Source organism: Ceratotherium simum, chromosome 18 (assembly GCF_057802395.1).
Source record: "Ceratotherium simum simum isolate JZ-2026a chromosome 18, ASM5780239v1, whole genome shotgun sequence".
In the NCBI taxonomy this organism is placed as follows: domain Eukaryota; kingdom Metazoa; phylum Chordata; class Mammalia; order Perissodactyla; family Rhinocerotidae; genus Ceratotherium; species Ceratotherium simum.
In genome coordinates this window covers 4,277,871-4,286,154 of record NC_141917.1, presented here as the reverse complement: position 1 = coordinate 4,286,154, position 8,284 = coordinate 4,277,871, and positions in this window count along the sequence as shown.

Genomic DNA, 8,284 nt, shown 5'->3' with positions numbered 1-8,284 from the left:
AACAACGACTACAGTTTTCTTTAATCCGGATTGTTAAGACCATAAAATAATCAGCTGGAATTGACTGGCTGGCACTTAACTGTTAAATAAAAGTTTCATGTTATTTACTCTTTTCTTAGTTTAGCTATGATTGTATATAGTAAGCCATGAAAGTAAAGCTTAGCCTATGGACAGAAGGGTCCTGCTCCTTCTTATGGGGGAACTCTTTTCTTCTAGAACCAAGGACATTTCTGGATTGGTCTGGATCTCTCTTCTTGGTTATGTTCCTTCTCCTCTATGTGTCTTTTGAGTCCAATCCCCTCTCCCAGGCAAGTGGAGACCTGAGCACTGGCCTGAGCTGATGCTTGGTTTCCAAAAGTCTGGGGTGGGAGATAGGATGATAGAGGAACTCTTGTCTGTGGCGTTTATTGGGTTGAAATGCAGGATTTGATCTGAGGGAAAAAAATCAATCCCAGAGAGAAGCCTAATAAGACACCTAGCTGGATCTCCAATCCCTGGGGCACTGGAGGGCTACACCAGATATTCTTGGAAGAGGAGCCCAAACCTTGACCATGAGTTAGGGCAGAAGGCAGCATGAAGGACCCCAAGTATGTTCAGCAACAGGGCCAAGTATCTGGCCAACATCTCTCAAAACCATTGCTGTTAACATCAACCAATTGCTCAGACAGCATTGGATGTGTTGAAAAGCCAGCAAACATACTTTTTGATGTGGGGAGGCTGGACTAACAGCATTAGTTGTCTCGGGAGATTCACAGCATCCTGGGTGTGACAGAACCTCCAGAAAACAAAAGTCCATTCTATTCACCTGACAAGTAGCGTGACAATTGATATCCTTACCGTAACTGCAAAATCCAACAGTTTTTGTCCAAAGACAGATTTTTTAAAATTATTTTTGGCCATGAGAGGCTAAGCAATAACTTGTTCCACCAGTCAGCATGCAGTTTGTTTTTAATCTCATCTCAAAAGCAAAGGAACCCTTTGTCTGAGAAATATGGGCTCTTTCTCCTGTCCTAGCAGCCCAGGGGTTTGGGGCAAAGGCCATTCCAAAATTGTTATTGGTGAACACAGCCTCAGTACAGAGGGGATGTGAAGATGATAACCATGTTACACAATGCCTTTTAAAGGACTGTGAGCAATAAATGCCCTTCTAACTGCAAATGTGCGTGTATTACCCCTTCATTCCACCATGAGCTCAGTGCACTCATTTTGAGCTAAAGCAAAAGGTCCCCCTAAAAACAAGAACAAACAAGTCTCTGAGCCCATGTAACATTTCCCTGGCAGCAGTCCCACTCTGGAGGTTGAATGGTTGCTGTTGCTTGTTCCACATTCCCTTCATCACAGTGATTCTCGGTTTCTCCCTGAGCAGAACCAACCTGTGGGTTATGGTGCCACATGGATCTCATAGCTTCGGAAATGTAACGTGGACTAGGAGAAAGGATAGGAAAAATAGACTGACCATGGAATGACTGCCTGACGTTTAAGTATTATTATTATATATTTTTAATTCGAGTAACCTGCCGTTGTTAAAAATTACAGTAGTTTTGTCTTCAAGTATGGGGATTTGGAGATTGCATTTGGAGCATTCACTAATTTGTTTATCCAGCAAATGTGTATTACATGCCTGCTGTGCACCAGTCATGTGCTGGCAGCTGGAATACAAGAGTGAACCAGACAGAAGAGGTCTCTGCCCATGGCTCTCTCATTTTGAGTTAGAAGATTTTAAAGGATTTGGATGGTGTGTGCGTACACAGGGCACACTTTTTTCTTTGTGTGTGAGGAAGACTAGCCCTGAGCTAACATCCGATGCCAATCCTCCTCTTTTTGCTGAGGAAGACTGGCCCTGGGCTAACATCTGTGCCCATCTTCCTCTACTTTATATGGGACGCCACCACAGCATGACTTGACAAGCGGTACATCTGTGCGCACCCGGGATCCCAACCCCGGGCCACCACAGTGGAGCGAGTGCACTTAACCGCTACTCCACCGGGCCAGCCCCCACAGAGCACTTCTTATCTTCCTTATTTGGGAAGAAGTTCTCTGAGGTGTTGAAGCATGCAGATATTTAGATTTTCCCTGTAGAGGAGGATGAGTTCTTTTGAATCAGAAAAATCTTCCATAGATGATGAGCTCAGAACCAAGAGTCACAGATAACCTCAGGCAGCGTAGTATTTAGAAAAATAAATAAGAAAACAAGGTGATAAAAATGGATGATTCTGTTCTAAAGTAAACAAGGCTAAAAGAGCAATACAAACAGGTCATTAAATTTATTTAAAAGTACTACAAGTGATAATGGAGGGAATAATAATAATGGAACAATAATAATGAATCAAGAAGAGGAAATTATAAAACATGAAAGGTGTGTTATGAAACAAAACAGGTGCTTATGAAAAAATAAAAAATTTACAAATGAAAAATATGATTATTAAAAATGAAAAATAATGAGAGAAGGCAATGTATGACAACAAAAAGTGAATTAACGAATTGATATCCAACTGGGCGACTCTTAGCCTGCCTCACAAAGTGACAACAGTTTGGAAACGATAAGAGCAGTGAGATGTGAAGGTTAGATCGAGAGATTTCTATGTATGTCTAACAGGAGTTTCAGAAACAAAGCGTGGAATGGTGATGTTAGAGATAATTGCTAAGGAAATCCTAGAAATAAACTGTTTCCAAACTTTGAAGTCAGATCTGAGTGTTAATAAATCCACTTTTTAGCATGTTTGCACAAGTAGAAGTCTCTTAACTTGAGTATTCTTCATTTTCCCATCCATGCATGGGACGTGAGACTACGTATTTCACAGGTCTACAGCAAAAATAAAAGAGAAAGATAATTTATGTAAAGGGATCTGGCACTTAGAAGCTGTTCAGCCTATCTATCTACCCATCTACCTATCTAGCAAGGTTGATTTATTTCAGGTGCCAGCAGGGCTTTCAGAGTAAACCAGGCTCAGTCTTCTCCAATCCATACGTGGAATTAATCTACACCACTCACCTCACTCATCCGTGTAAAGCTGCGTGTAATCTGACTCTAGTCCGTTGAACATTTTGCTGATCAACCATGATTTCTTACTTCGTCTTCTATTCTGGTACTGTTTCTCTGAACAGAGCATCCTTCTATCTCTGTTTTTTAAGCCCTTCCAGTGTTTCATTGACTGAATCAATGACATCCTCCTTGAAGTCTTACTTGCTTACTTGATCTCTTCATTTATTCATCATCTCTGCCTCTGTTTTAAAATGTGGATTTTATTATTATTATTCAAATATGCTGAGGCCAGCAGAACAGGAGGTGATGGTTATTGAAAAGATGGCTTGTTGTTCACAGATCCCAAGAGGAGGGGACACATCGTAAGACAGGGGGCCACGTGGGGAAGCACCAGATTTGGTTAGGAGGCAGAGGGAGTAGGGGGTAAACGTGGACAGAGCCTTTATTGTGGTTTCTGCAGGAAGAAATAGGCCAGGCAGTGGAGGCAGGTTTAGAGTTGGCTAGTTTGAATAATTCAGTGGGCTCTGCATGTTGGGTCTGTCCCTTGTTCTGGTACTTGGGGTGACTGGGGCAGGGGAACAGAGGCCTGCAGTGTAAGTGCCCATACAAGGGTGTGGGTATGGGCTCTGGATTGGTTGGCTTATATAACAAAGGTGCACTTGCAGGTGCGTCCTGCGCTGTCTCTCGGAATTTGCTGGGGTTGGTCTCTCCAGGGTTAGCAAGGCCCAGACGTCAAAGCACCAAAAATACAGAAAATGAAAAGTCATGATTAATAAACACTCTTTTCTCTTGGCACATATATCCTGCCAGGTACTCTTATTTGTTAACTTATCTAGCTTATTTAGTATGCTCCTTAATACAGGGTAGCTTTCTTGTTCAGCTTTATATATTTTGCAACATCTACTAGTGTTGGATGGTAAATGTTCAATAGATATTTGTTCATCAAAAGACAGCACAACAGGGGCCGGCCTGGTGGCATAGTGGTTAAGATCACATGTACTCCTTCGGGGGCCTGGGGTTCACCGGTTCAGATCGTGGGTGTGGACCTACTCATCACTCATCAAGGTATGCCGAGGTGGCATCCCACATAGAAGAGCTACAACTCTACAACTATGATACACAACTGTGTGCTGGGGCTTTGGGGAGAAAAAAGAAAAAGAGGAAGATTGGCAACAGATGTTAGCACAGGACCAATTTTCCTCAAAAAACTAATAGCTGATTTTTTAAAAAAAGACAGCACAACAGACATTTTTCTTGGAATAAGACAAAGAGAGGAGAGAGCAGCAGAGATGAGGAGGGTGGTCATAAAGTGTCACAGGCACAGGGGGATCGATAAATAAAATTAAATAGAATGTGCATACTTCGTCTGCAAGAGTCACCATTTGACCCCTCAATGGGTTGTCTATTAGGAATAGTCTATGGTAGAGTCTCTAAAGAAAACCTCACAAAACGCAAAAGTGCTAGTAATTCCTAAAGGAGCTGCAGGATAAGCCCTTCTCTTCAGACAACTCCTATCTTTCCTTCACCTGGTATCTATTTTCATGTCCTCATATTAGCACCTTCTAGAAAACCCAATAGTAACTTGATTACAGTAATAGCACATGAGACTTTTCTGATTAAGTACGTTACGTATAAAATGCATGTTTATTTGACAGGTGTGGGTGAGAGTATGAATGCTTACTAACTTCATTTCCTTTGAGGACATAGAGAGGTGTTCCCCAGCTGTTCCCTGCGGCCTGGCTTGGTGGCAGTTCTCTCACTGCTGAGATGATTTCAGGAGACAAATGCAGAGTCAGGGACCCAGAAAACCACAAGACTGGGAAGTTTGCCACAGCTTTACTTCAAACTAATCTTTCAAATTGGATTTGCAGATGCCTCTTTTACTCAGTGGGGAATTTGGAGGATAATGGAATATTTGTACAGTATGTGTTAATCTAATGGTCTAACTCCATTTAACGACTTCAAAGCATCGTAAACACAAGACACTCAGTAGTACTTACAAATGAGGCATGAAGCTGGCCAGACGACTTTCACGCTGAGCCTTGACAACAAACTGCTTTTGGAAATGGGTGTTTCTGCTCTGATTCGAGACATAATCTGGAAAGATATCTTTTAACTTTTTGGAGGGGGCACAGGACTTCAGGAATAAGTACAGCCTAAGTTTTCAGTGGAACTGTCCAGAATATAGGACTAATGAGGTCAGATGAGCTGTTCCCGTAGAGCCCACACTTCCAGGGGTGGTCCTCTTGCTTTACTGAGGAGCATGGTGAACTCTATGTAAATGTCTCTGCCCAGATAAACTTCATGGCACATTTGTCCTGTCAGTGATGGGACCAGGGTTGCCCACGGTAACACCGGTTCTAAGCTCCTCTCATGTGCTTCCGTCTTAGATGGACAAGCACTCCTTCTATTTACCAGTGTCATTTCTTCCATTTGTGCTATGGATGTCAATCCCCTCAACCCCTGTCCCAGCTTCCTCTAGATTCCTACTCCTTGAGTATCTCAGCTTTCTCTCCTGCATCTTCCACATTTTTCTCTTTCGGGGCTCGGCTCCTTCTACTAACAATACACTAGTAGAAGGATCTTCTGAGTCCATCCGTGCTTAAGCTACTGTCTTAATATCCTTCTCTTTACTGCCAAGAGCCTGAGTGTCTCTGCTTCCTTATCCTGTATCCCCCAAATGACCCCCTGAAACTTCTCTGAGAGGGTTGCCTATGTCATCTTGATTGCCAAATACGATAGTCTTTCTTAATTTTTCTAGCCATGCTGCTTCTCCTCACACTCTTGGTCTTTTAAGGACAGGTCCTAAACTATACATTCTCCTATTCTCAGCAGATGGTGCCTAAATCCATAGTGGTGTAGCCACGTGGTCTGTCCCGGAGCACAGAGAGGCAGTCGAGAGTAGCTGTCAAGAGCACAGACGCCAGTGCTCATGGCCTGAGTGACCGGGGCGAGGCACCTCACCTCTCTATGCTCATCTCTAAAATGAGGTCACTAATGGCACCTACTCTTAGTCCTGGTAGGTAAATGGGATGTGCTAATATTTGAAAAGCGTCCTGAATAGGTTCTGGAATGCACGAGGCATATGCATCTGTGTTGTGTTTGATTATTCCCTTGACTTCATTTCTAGTCCAGCCTCCGGTTCTCTCTGACCAAACACTGATGTTGGGCTTTCAACGCTGGACACAGACTTTCTGTAGGTACTTGGTCTATGGTTTTCCTCATCATGCTGCAGAGGGATGAACATTCTTGGTCACTCTTTGTCACCAGCTGTCCTGTCTTTAGTTTCGGAGGAGATCAGGAACTGTTGGCAAGAATGGAGAAGTTGGCCGCTTGGCATGTGGCTCTGAAGTGGACCTAAGTGGAGGTTATGATCATGTCTGGGGTTAGAGGCGATGGGTTTCTCACCTCCTCCAGTTCCACCGTTGGCCTTCGTGCCGGAGTAAAGCCTTGGCGTTACATTCAGGCAGCTCCATGAGGATCTCCCAGAGATTTCAGACTTGACTCGCACCCGTCGAGAGTCACCAATTTCCCAGCGATGTTTCCTGTAAGTTGCACATCTAACCTGTTCAGTGGCTATTATTTCCCGTTTCACATAGAGGAAAACCTAAAAACCCCAAAAGAGAGAGCATCAATTTATTTCTCTAGGGAATACCAAATATAGCACTTTAACTCAGATCTTGTGAGTCTAATTTCATTTTATCAAGATTCACTAGCAGAAAATGTTTGAATCTCAGTAATAATAATGGAAAGGAAGAAATGAAAAATAAAGAGAGAAAATTCCATGGGAAAAAGACACCTGGAGAGGTACACATCCTGAGATTTGAGGGGCAGCCGCTGGCTCAGCTGCCTGTCCTGTACCCATGTCACCCTGCATGCCGGTCCAAATAGAAATCAGGTTATGCTCACAGAAAACTGGGGCCTCTCTCGTTAAAACCAGAGACCACCCAAGACTGATGGCCTTGGTGTTTCATGGGCGTTGTCAGATCTCAGGCTCTCTCTCCTCCCTCCACTCTCCTTGTGATGAAGACTCGTGTCTTTTTCCTACCCTCCCACCTGAGGGAACAAAACATGCATTTCTAATCTCCTTTATCAAATCTGTTTAGTCTATACTGTGAAGTAGAACTGACGGATCATACAGTAATTCTCATTTAATCTTTTGAGGAGCCACCATACGTGTTCCACTGCAGCGGCACCATTTTATGTTCTCACCAGCAGTTCACAAGTGTTCTGATTTCTCCACATCCTCGCCATGTTGAATTTCATTGTCTCTATTCAAGGTTATTGGGGAGAAAGAAGCTGTCTGTAAACAACAATAACAAACACACCTAATGAAGAAATTTAATGTATCAAGTGACAGAACTTTTATAACTGAACTTATAATGCTTGCAACAAAACTTAATCAGAAAGTAAAGGTTTTATAAAATAAAAAAGTAAAAAATAAAATAAATAAGGCATTTAACAAACATTCCCAGATGTTGGTTTAAAACTAGACTTTATATAAGACATAACTGTTTTTCTTTTTTTCATGAATCAACCACGTTGTCATATACAGAATGGTTGATTTTTTAGCAACACAAGAGAAACAAAAAGTATGTATTTGTTTGGTTTATTAAACATAATCAATGTAACATATCCAGCAGTACATTCAAGATTTCCAAGCAGATCCTGAGTTCTTTCTGGGGTAATTTAACATTTTTTTTGTGAGGAAGATTAGCCCTGAGCTAACACCTGTTGCCAATCCTCTTCTTCTTGCTGAGGAAGACTGGCCCTGGGCTAACATCCACGCCCATCTTCCTCTACTTTATATGGGATGCTGCCACAGCATGGCTGGACAAGCGGTGCATCAGTGTGTGCCCAGGATCTGAACCTGCGAACCCCGGGCCGCCACAGCAGAGTGCACGAACTTAACTGCTGTGCCGCCGGGCCGGCTCCTGGAGTAGTTTAACTTTTGTCCACGTTTTCCAGCTTCGGTAAAATTCTCTTGCCACAACTAAAACATTTATTATTTTATATAGCCATTCATGCCATGAATTCACACTAGTGTTCCAATGCAGGTCCACCACAAGGGTTTGAAGTGGCACACCATCACTGCCTCCTGACTTTCCACCAAATAACGAAGGTAATGGGGAAATGGGAAGAAAACCAGCGTTAAAGCTGACACATCAGGAAACAAAACACAGCTGTCCTCCGCAGACAAGAGACTGTGGAGTGTTTCTACAAGGCAGAGTCAAGGCAGGGCTGGTTTGAGGTGACAACCAACAGGCAAAGGTCCCCCACAGAGCACAAGCCACTGTAGGG